At 31.7% G+C, this 10,229-nt stretch overlaps 2 pseudogenes; both read left to right on the top strand.

Annotated features, from left to right (window-relative positions):
- Positions 1 to 6: 6 nt before the first annotated feature.
- LOC114172197 lies at positions 7 to 2,177 on the top strand (annotated as a pseudogene).
- Positions 2,178 to 6,857: 4,680 nt separating this feature from the next.
- On the top strand, positions 6,858 to 9,026 carry LOC114172198 (annotated as a pseudogene).
- Positions 9,027 to 10,229: the final 1,203 nt, after the last annotated feature.

Here is a 10,229-nt window from a genome sequence, read left to right as displayed (position 1 = left end):
GATAATTCCAGATCTCAGACGGAACCTCTTTCTCAGGTTTTCTAAATCTTATATCTGTTCAAAGTTTTCTCTGTCTCCCTATTCGTCATCACCACGCCAAATCAATAGCCTTCAGGTAATTCTGTTTCTACTTTTGTTTTATGCTGAATTTGTTTGTTCCTGGTAAACATTTTTCATTGGGTTTGCGACCCACTGAGCTGGAGTTCAAGACTAAGTTAGATTGGTGGTGATAATCATCCTTTATAAGTAATTGGAAAGACACATGTCATGAATTTCAGAAGTTTGGTGGGTTGGTTGGATATTCTTAAGGGTTTGATTTTAGGGTTTTTGATGCAAATTTTTAGGTTTTGGAAATTTAAGCTTGGGTGAGATCCAGTGAAACGTTTTTGAGGAAAAAGTTTTGATCTTGATATATAGAGGTAGGAGGGAGGAAGAAAGATGATGGGCCAGAAGTGTGTGAACGAAGAAGACAAGGGGTGTGTTAGAGTCTGTGTTGGGTGCAGAGGCTGTTGCGTTTTTTCATTTCAGCACTTTCCAATAACGTTCTTTTCCAGCGTTGTTGCTCCTTCTGTCGGTGCTGAGCCGTCCCACCGACAGAGGTTGTGCCAGCTTGTTGAGGGTTCCAAGTGGAACTATGCAGTGTTCTGGCAAGTTGCTGGTTTGAAATCTGGTGGTTCTGCCTTGATTTGGGGATGGCATTGCAGTGATGCCAAAGGGAAGAGGAGTGGATTGGAAGGAGGATGAGCAGGAGTTGAGAAAATGGTGCTGCAGAAGCTTGATGCCTGCTTTGTGGGTATGTGTCGAAAAAGCTAATTATGCAAGACTGGATAGGTTGTCTGATTTGCTCATGTTTTACTTATCCTCAATGTGTTATATATTCGGTTTTGATTCGCCATGTGGCCCTGGGAGTTCATTCAAATCTGGTTAAATTGATTTGGACATCTGATGCTGCTGGTTGTTTAAATCAATTGGAATCTAGATCATTTCTAGGGAAAGTGGCTGGTCTTCAAACTGTTGCTTTTGTTCCTCTGAAATCTGGGGTGGTGGAGCTTGGTTCGAATGAAGTGGTGTCTGAAGAGCAGGGTTTTGTGGAGATGGTCAAGACAGCATTTGGGGAATCCAGTCCGGGACAAACTAAGGTGTTCCGAAGATTTTTGGGCACGAGCTAAGCCTGGGGGATACAAAATCGCAGTCTATAACCATTAGTTTCTCCCCAAAGGTGGAAGATGATCCTGTTTTACTTCAGACTCTTTTTGAAGTTCAAGCACTGGGGGTGAACCATGCTTATGGAAATTCTTCCAATGGAACTTTAGGGGACAGTAGTGAAGGGAAGATGTTCCCTCAATTGAATCAAATGATGGGGGGAATTTTAATGCTCAAGCAAGGGTTCCTTGTCTGGATCTCGGTAATGAAGACACGTCCTCAATTCATGCAGATGAGCGTAAGCCAGAAAAAGAGGTAGAAAACCTGCCAATGGGAGAAGGAACCACTGAATCATGTTGAAGCAGAGAGACAAAGACGTGAGAAGCTTAACCAGAGGTTCTACGCCTTAAGAGCTGTTGTCCCCAATATATCTAAAATGGACAAGGCATCTTTGCTTGGTGATGCCATTACCTTCATTACTGATCTCCAGATGAAGATCAAAGTATTGGAAGCTGAGAAGAACATGATTAACAACAAGGACCAGAGGTTATCCTTGCCAGATATGGATTTTCAGGAAAGAGAGGATGACACAGTGTGACAGTGAGATGCCCTTTAGATACTCACCCTGTTTCTGATGTTGTTAAAACTTCAGGGAGCATCAAATTGTGGCTCAAGACACTAATGTTTCTACTACAGATGATAAATCATTCATACATTCTCCATAAGAACTGAGGGAGGGGAGGCTGCTGCCATACAGTTGAAAGAAAAGCTTGAAGCGGCCCTATCCAAAAATTGTCCATGAGATCATATTTACGTAGCATCTCAATGATGCTCTTTAAGTCTTCTTAGAATTACTCTCTGTTTGTCTTATAGGCTGACATATGATTGTTCTTAGTGTTATTTGTTACTTGTAATCTGTTTTAAAATGTGTTCACATCATCATCCATAACCTTAATTATGTACCTAAGTTGATTAGTAGTTGAATTTCAGTTGATGGATAATCTAAGTTGAACTATATTTTCTATAACCATGAATCTAAGTGAAAAAAAAAATGCCATAACATGGGATCAACATATTTTTGTTTTTTGGCTTACTCAGCTGGCAATTTGGGACTATTTGAAGCAATTTTTTTTAATATAATATTATTGTTGAGAATGTTATTCTTCAAAGTACAATATTAATATATTATCTTGAAATAAATGACGCACAAAGTATTATATTCTTTAATGCCCTTCGGGCTTAAAATTATGTATATATTGCATTATTTTATTTTATGTGATACGTTTAATTGGATATTTATTAATTACTGAGATGAAAAAGTGATTAAGGATAATTCTACAATGATTGTTGGAAATTTGAATCTCTCAGATCAAATTAACATAAATTCCTAAGTTGAGATGGTTCAAGTATAAAAGCAATATATACGTTTACCACACCAATTTTTTGTTAACCAAGGAGAATTCCAACGTCAACTTTCATTTTGCTGCGATTAAAATAAAATAATATTAGTAAATTTTAATGCACAAAATAAATTTTAATGAACCAATGGATGACGACGTTAGGAAATTTGCAATATCACTTTTGATAACATTCCCCTAAAGAAAAAATAACATAAGTGTGAATATTTGTTTATGAGAGATGAGTAGGATTAAATAAATAATTCAGCATAGACAAAAATGATAAAATCAAAGTAAATTCTTGAGGGAAAAGAATATGAATATTAAAAAAGATAATTACGAATCAAAAGAAAAGAAAAATAGGTTTGAGATACTTGTAGAAAGAAAAGAAAAACATCTTTAAAGATGAAGAAATCCTTTCCTCGATATAAGTCGAAGAAAAAAATCATTACTTGTCTTCTAAGAGTCAAGGCACAACTAAAAGTAGATGATAATCTACACAAGTATTTTTTTCTTAAAAACTCATATTTCAATATAATTCAAAAGATACTTTACAAAGACCGGAGATGGTTATTTATAGTTTGAGTCCAAAATTCTTCTAAATGATATCAAGATGTGGCTCTAATTACATACAATGAGAGATTATAATTCACTCTCTTTGGCTGAAAATTTGAAAATAAAAAGAGGAAAGGTTTGGAATTGAAAATTCAAAAAATGAAAAAAGGAAAAACTCTCCCATGTATAATGATGTGACCCCAACAAGCCCAACCTCAAATGCATCAACAAGTCCAAGCCCACATCAAGGCCCAATCACTAGAAGAATGATGGAGAAAGATTCACATGGGTCTCTCACAAGATGATCAAGTCAATTATGAGCTTTTTACATTATTCACATGGGTTAAAGAAATCTTTAAATTATGAGATGATGCCATGAAGGAAGTAGTCTAGATTTAAATTGGACCATTCTTTAGGCTTTGCTTTCAATAAAAGCTAGAACACTTTTTGGGATCAATTGGGCCGAGCCCAATTTGCTACCTTTGGCCAAGAATTAGTTGAGTGACTCTCCATTTGGATGCAAGCAAAGCATGAACTAAGCAAGGAGAATGTGATGGAAGCATGGTGCGTGTGACTTGGGCAAGGAGAGTGTGATATGCCACTTGGCATCATCAAGACTCATCTACTACATCACATGGTCTCCAATCAAGCTTCTTCTCCAAGGTACATTTGCATTTCATCTTTGTTGCATTTTCTCTTCATTTGGCCGGCCATGTGCCTATAAATAGAGCCACTCAAATATTGTAATGGTTACTCTTGAATTGCTAATAGATGCTAGTGTTTGAGATCATTCCACACTTCTATTAATTGAGAGCATACATGGCTAACCTTCTCCTTCATCTCCCCTAGCCACCTTCCATACCATGGCTCCACTTCTACTCTTCATCTTCACCAAATTCTCCATTTCCGAGAGCTACTTTCATCTATTCTCCAAATTCCGCTGCACTCCATCTCCTCCTCATCATTCTCCATAGTTTTCCTTCCCTCTCCTACTCCAAGGACGTCCATCATATAATTGGACACATTTTCCCTTGTTGACTCTTTTTTATCGAAAATATACAAGTTAAATTTAGACTTCGATCAGTATTGATCCTCTATTCTTGGTGCCCTCTTATACATGTTTTTTGGATATATTTAAACTTGATAAAGTCTAACTAATTTTTTCTATTTACACCATCCTAAAAAAATAACTCCTAATTACAATCCTAATCATTTTAAACAAAGAAAATAATTATTATTTTTTAGTAAAAATAACATCTTATCTAATCATAGCATGGTTTTTGTTTTGTTTTTTTCATTTTGCTGCTCACTTTTTTTTCTTGTCTATTCACTCATAATGAATTCTGAAAAGGTGTATAAATAACATGTGTAGTAGGTGAAGGTTGGTTGTTATGAGCGACAATTTCACTCTTTGATTTGTACTGGTGCATTGTTTTTATATGGATATCCATTTATTAGATGAAAATTAGTGATGCTCAAAGAAGCAACAATGACAAATATTAAGAGTAAATAAATAGTTTTAGACGATATGCCTTCAGGTAAAGTTTATTTACAACTAATATTATATATTTATATGAAATAGCAAATTTGTCCTCTTTACAAGAATTTTGCATATAAACTTAAATTTTTAAGAATTTAGAACCTTGGTGGTTAAATCAATAAATGTCATAAACTATATATTATGAGTTGTTTTACGAAGAGAATATTATCTATTACTAAAAATGCAAATAGATCATAACTATAGTCTACTGAAAATCTTATTAATAGATACACAAAAACATGATTTTGATTAAATTATAATTAAAGTATCATTTATATTATTATTTTAACGTAAAAGTTATGGTTAAATATATATTTATTTCCTGTCCTTGAATTTTAATGCAAATTTAAAATTTGTTTTATTGAAATTTTGATTCATTTTAGTTTTAAACTTAAAATATAATAGATATAATTATTTTAATTATACTAAATTTTTTTAATATATCAAACATGTTTATCAATTGAAATTAGAGTGGGATATAGTGTAAACTATATAACCCTAAATATTATACAAATATTGTCTCCACAATATGATAGTTTTAAAGGTAAAAATACTTTAATTGATTGACAGTGCGGTTCATAAACTTGAACGAATAAAGGGAATAAACATATTAAAGTGAGGAATAAACCTATTAAAGGGAAGCAAGAAATAAATAATAAAAATAAATAAAAAAGAACTTCCAGTATAGAACATATACACAATCTAATGGGAAAATGAATATATCATTTTGGTTTAATTAAATTTTAAAAAACTTATAAATTTGATATTTTAATTAAATTTTTGTTTTAGTTTTAGTTTTAGTTTTTGTTTTATTAAATGTTTAAAATAGTCTTTATTTCATCTTGGTATCTTATTGTTTAATTTTGTATGGATATAACTTTTCTTTTAATCTTTATTTTCCAATAAATAATTCTTTCAATTCCTTACAAATAACTAGTTCTTTGATTTATATATTGATTGAGTTCCAAGCCTTACTCGATGCAATATTTTATTATCTGGATAAATACATATGAGTGATTTTTTTTCATAATTTTTTATCTCGGATCCAACACGTAAAACACTTTCATGTTCAATGATAGTCCGAGTGACGAAGAACTAAAAGAAAGTGCAAACAAACGTGAAGGAATCAAAATACACGTGACGTAGTCCTTGTGACAAGATCAACGTTTCATTGAAATGATTTTTTAGACAAAATTTTATTGGGGAGATATGATCAACGAGACTTGATTGACATTATTTTCTCGATAATTAAATTAAAGATTAACTCAATATTTCAAAATCGATTTATAAGGTCAGATTTATACCTATTTATATTATAAATTTGTCTTATCTGTGATTGATCTGAAATTTTCAACACATTTTCCTTTCGCCAAGGTGTCTAGACATTACTAGACATTAACGAGTGATATGATAGCAGGTAGAATCAGGGACAGAAGAATGAAATGACACGAGGAGCCATGACTCCCCCAACCATTTTTTTTACTTTATTTCTATATATTTAAAAAATAATATTTATAAATTATTACTATATTTATATTAATTGATTTTTATTTTATTTTATTTTCTATATATTTTTAAAATTTATATATTACTATTTATTTATATATTATTACTTTATTTATATATTATTACCTTATTTATATTAATTTAGTTTGGAAAATCTTTTTTAAAATTTAAAAATCACGTTTTTTTCTCTATTATAATTTCTTATACTTTTTTATTTGGTTTCTCTCTTCCGTGTCTCCTTCTCTTTCTCTCGTTTTATTTCCATCTCAATTTTCACCATTAATTCCTTATTATTTTCAAAATCAAATTGCATTATGGCAAAATTGAAGAGTTAAGGAACACTTTGGACCGAACAATTTCTTCTTTTGAGTAAGTTCGTCTTTTCCTTTTTTTTAAAGCAATATGTTTCCCTCTTGTATGTGACTTTTCTACACTCTAGGCATATCTCTATCTGTTAGAGATCATAAAATCGTGCTTTAATTGTTGATCAAACTCTTCTTTGTGTAGATATAGCTATTTTAGGCTTTGAAGTTGTGTAAGGGAAGAACAAGATTAAGAATCTACTCTAAGGTAAGGGAAGTTAATCATTTAGAAGTTATTAGTTTTCTTAAAATATTGAGTCTTGTTTTTAAGATTTAATTTGGGGTATTCACAATTTTATCTTTTTGTAAATAAGTGAGATGTGACAAATTTATATTAGAAAAATTATGATAAAAAGTAAAAGAATTGATTCTTTTTTCAAGAGGAAGGCTTGTGATGAAGATGAAAAAAATGCATCTGCGTCATCTAAAATTGAGAAACTTCGGGACAATCCAAATATTGAAGAAAACGAAAAACAACTCTCTAAGGTTCCTAAAGTTATATATAATGAATTTGAAAATACTTTATAACGTGATCCAGGAAAGCGTCTTCAAATTTGGCAATACACACCAAATGAAATTGATGAGGTACGAATGGCTTATCTAAAATGGGGTCCATATCAAATGCGTCTAGAAAATTATCCATTGTTTGGTAAAGATGATCATCCAAGAAGATTTCAGTACAAATGGTTTAGCTTATTTCCTTCATGGTTAGAGTATTCGCCATTAAAAGATGATGCATATTGCTTACCGTGCTATCTTTTTAGTAAAAAACCAAGCGGACAACCTGACTCAGATGTTTTCATTGTTACAGGTAATTGAGTTTATTTCATTGAATTCTAATTGGCAATAAGTTGATTGTCATCAACATGTTTTAACTTTTTGAATGTTATTTTATAGGTTTTAAAAGTTGGAGGAAAGTTAATAATGGAAAAAATTGTGCTTTCCTTAAACACATTGGGAAGGATCCTTGTTCACCGCACAATATTGTAGTGTCTGCTTGTCAAGACTTGTTAAATCAAAATTGTCACATTAGGAATGTTTTGGAAGTGCAAAGCTCAGATCAAATTATGAAGAATCGGTTACGTCTCAAGACTTCAATTGACACGATTCGTTTTTTATCACTTCAAGCTTGTGCTTTTAGAGGTCATGATGAAAGTACTGAATCGCGGAACCAAGCTAATTTTCTTGAGATGATAAAACTCATAGCATCATACAATGACGATTTTTGATATTGTTCATGTTAAAGACACTATAACCGATGAGCAAAACAATGAATTGTGTGTTGTACTATCTCGACATAATCTTAATGTTTCTAATATCCGTCGTCAAGGGTATGATGGTGCTAGCAATATGAGAGGAGAATGGAATGGATTACAAGCATTATTTTTGACTGATTGTCCTTATGCATATTATGTTCATTGTTTTGCTCATCGGTTACAAATTGCCTTGGTTGCTGCATTAAGAGAAGTTATTCCAATTCACCAATTCTTTTCAAAATTGAATTTTATTGTCAATATTGTTTGCTCTTCTAGTAAACGTCATGATGAGTTACAGGCTGCCAAGTTAGATGAAATTGCATATTTGTTAGAAATTGATGAGCTTGAAAAGGGTAAAGGGGCAAATCAAATTGGTACTTTAAAACGAGCTAGGGATACCCATTGGAGCTCCCATTTCTCTTCTATTTGTAGCTTGAACAATATGTATGATGCAACTTGTTTAGTTCTAGAAAAAATTACTGTTGATGGATCTATTTATTCACAACGTGGTGATGTTGATAATGCTTATAAAAGCTTGACCTCATTTGAGTTTATACTGATCTTGTATTTGACGAGAGAAATTATAGGGATAACAGATGTTCTTTGTCAAGCATTACAACAACAATCTCAGGATATAGTTAATGTTATGCGTCTAGTTTGTCCTATAAAAGGACTTATTCAAAACTTGAGAGAAAATGGTTGGGATAAGTTATTAAAAAATGTGACTTCTTTTTGTGAAAAACATGATATTGAGGTTCCTAATTTTGGGGCTTCTTATGTAGCAAGGCAAGGACGCTCTCGTCACCAAAAATATCATATTACAGTGGAACATTATTTCAAAGTTGAAATATTCTTTGTTACCATGGAAAAATATTATCCCATGGATTTCAATGAGCAAGAGAAGATTAATTTGAATTTTCAACTTCAACATTTCATTATTGATGCTCGTCAAGATTCAAATTTGAAGAATTTATCAACAATGCAAGAGTTATGTACATGTTTGGCAAGAACAAAAAAAGTCTGAAGTTTACTACTTGATAGATAGATTACTTCATCTTATCATAACTCTTCCAGTTTCTACAGCTACAACCAAAAGATATTTTTCTGCAATGAAAATAATCAAGAACAAGTTGAGAAATAAGATGGAGGCTGAATTTTAGCAAGCACTATGGTAATCTATATTGAAAGGGATAGTACAACTACCTTCAGCTTTGATTCAATTATTGAAGATTTTAAGTCATTGAAAGAACGTATAAGAGCACTCTGACTAAAGGTAACTTTTGTTTTTTTTTATATATTATTGTTGATGATAAACTTTATGTTACTCTTTCATATATATTATTGTTATATTGTTTGGATTCTATTGTCATGAGTGCTTATTTTGAATAAAAAAATGATGTAAAGAAATTATTTTTTTTAAGTAAAAAAAAATAATTTACATATAACAAATATAATTTGGCCCCCCTAAAATTTTTGGTCAAGTTTCGCCACTAGGTAGAATAATAGACCCAACAAACGATAAATCTCACTATGATATATTGTAACCCATGACTTTATTACCAAATTAAGAAATGAAGAGTCTAACTCAATTTCACAAAACTGACTTGTAAGGTGATGTTTACATATATTTATATATGCTATAAACTCGCCTTATCTCTAGTGGTAAAAGATCTACAACTTTCAATCTAAAATTTTAAAACATTGTCTAATATAATGTTTAACTTTCTTATTTTTATTTAATACGAAACTTTGACTTACATTTCCATTCTAATATTCATTATACTGATTCTAATGAAGTTCTGTTTTGTTTGGTATATGAGAACCTTGTGTGCTAGCATAATGGTATATAAATATAGTTGTATTTTTGAAGACTCACTTTTTGAGAATAATTTCCCTTTGAGTGAAGGAGTAAAGTAAAATGGTGATGTAGTGTAAGTTTGAGGACTCCGTTAATGCAATCTACTTTACTTTGTCATCAGAGTCTCCAGTTAAAAGGTGTGGTGTTTCATGTTCATCATTTTTTTTCTATCATTCTTATAATTCTCAAAAGGTCAAATATTCTTGCCCAGAACAAGCTTCACCTTCAACTCTAACCCGAAGGCACTTTTTAACCCTCTAAGTTCTCCTTAAGTCTCCTTTTAGGGCTCTAAAAAATATCCTCTAGAAATAATAGAGTAAAAACAATATATTTGGCACTAGCCAAGATTCGAACACCCATCCGCACAATTTTCAAGCATATGCACAACCAACAAACCATTACATGTTTCATGACATATTCATGCACATACACTAATATAATACCACATCACATGGCCATACATAATATGCAAAATTAAATAAATAATTAAAGTTCTACACTAATGGCGTAAGCAAGATTCAAACCCAAGACCTCCCAACATAACCAAGTATTCTCAACCACTTAAGCTACTATTGTTCCTTATTATAACTTGACAAACTAATTCTTTTAGAT

Source organism: Vigna unguiculata, unplaced genomic scaffold (genome assembly GCF_004118075.2).
Source record: "Vigna unguiculata cultivar IT97K-499-35 unplaced genomic scaffold, ASM411807v1 contig_492, whole genome shotgun sequence".
In the NCBI taxonomy this organism is placed as follows: Eukaryota; Viridiplantae; Streptophyta; class Magnoliopsida; order Fabales; family Fabaceae; genus Vigna; species Vigna unguiculata.
The sequence above is the reverse complement of the archived record's forward strand: the minus strand, read 5'-3'. Positions and strand labels throughout refer to the sequence as shown.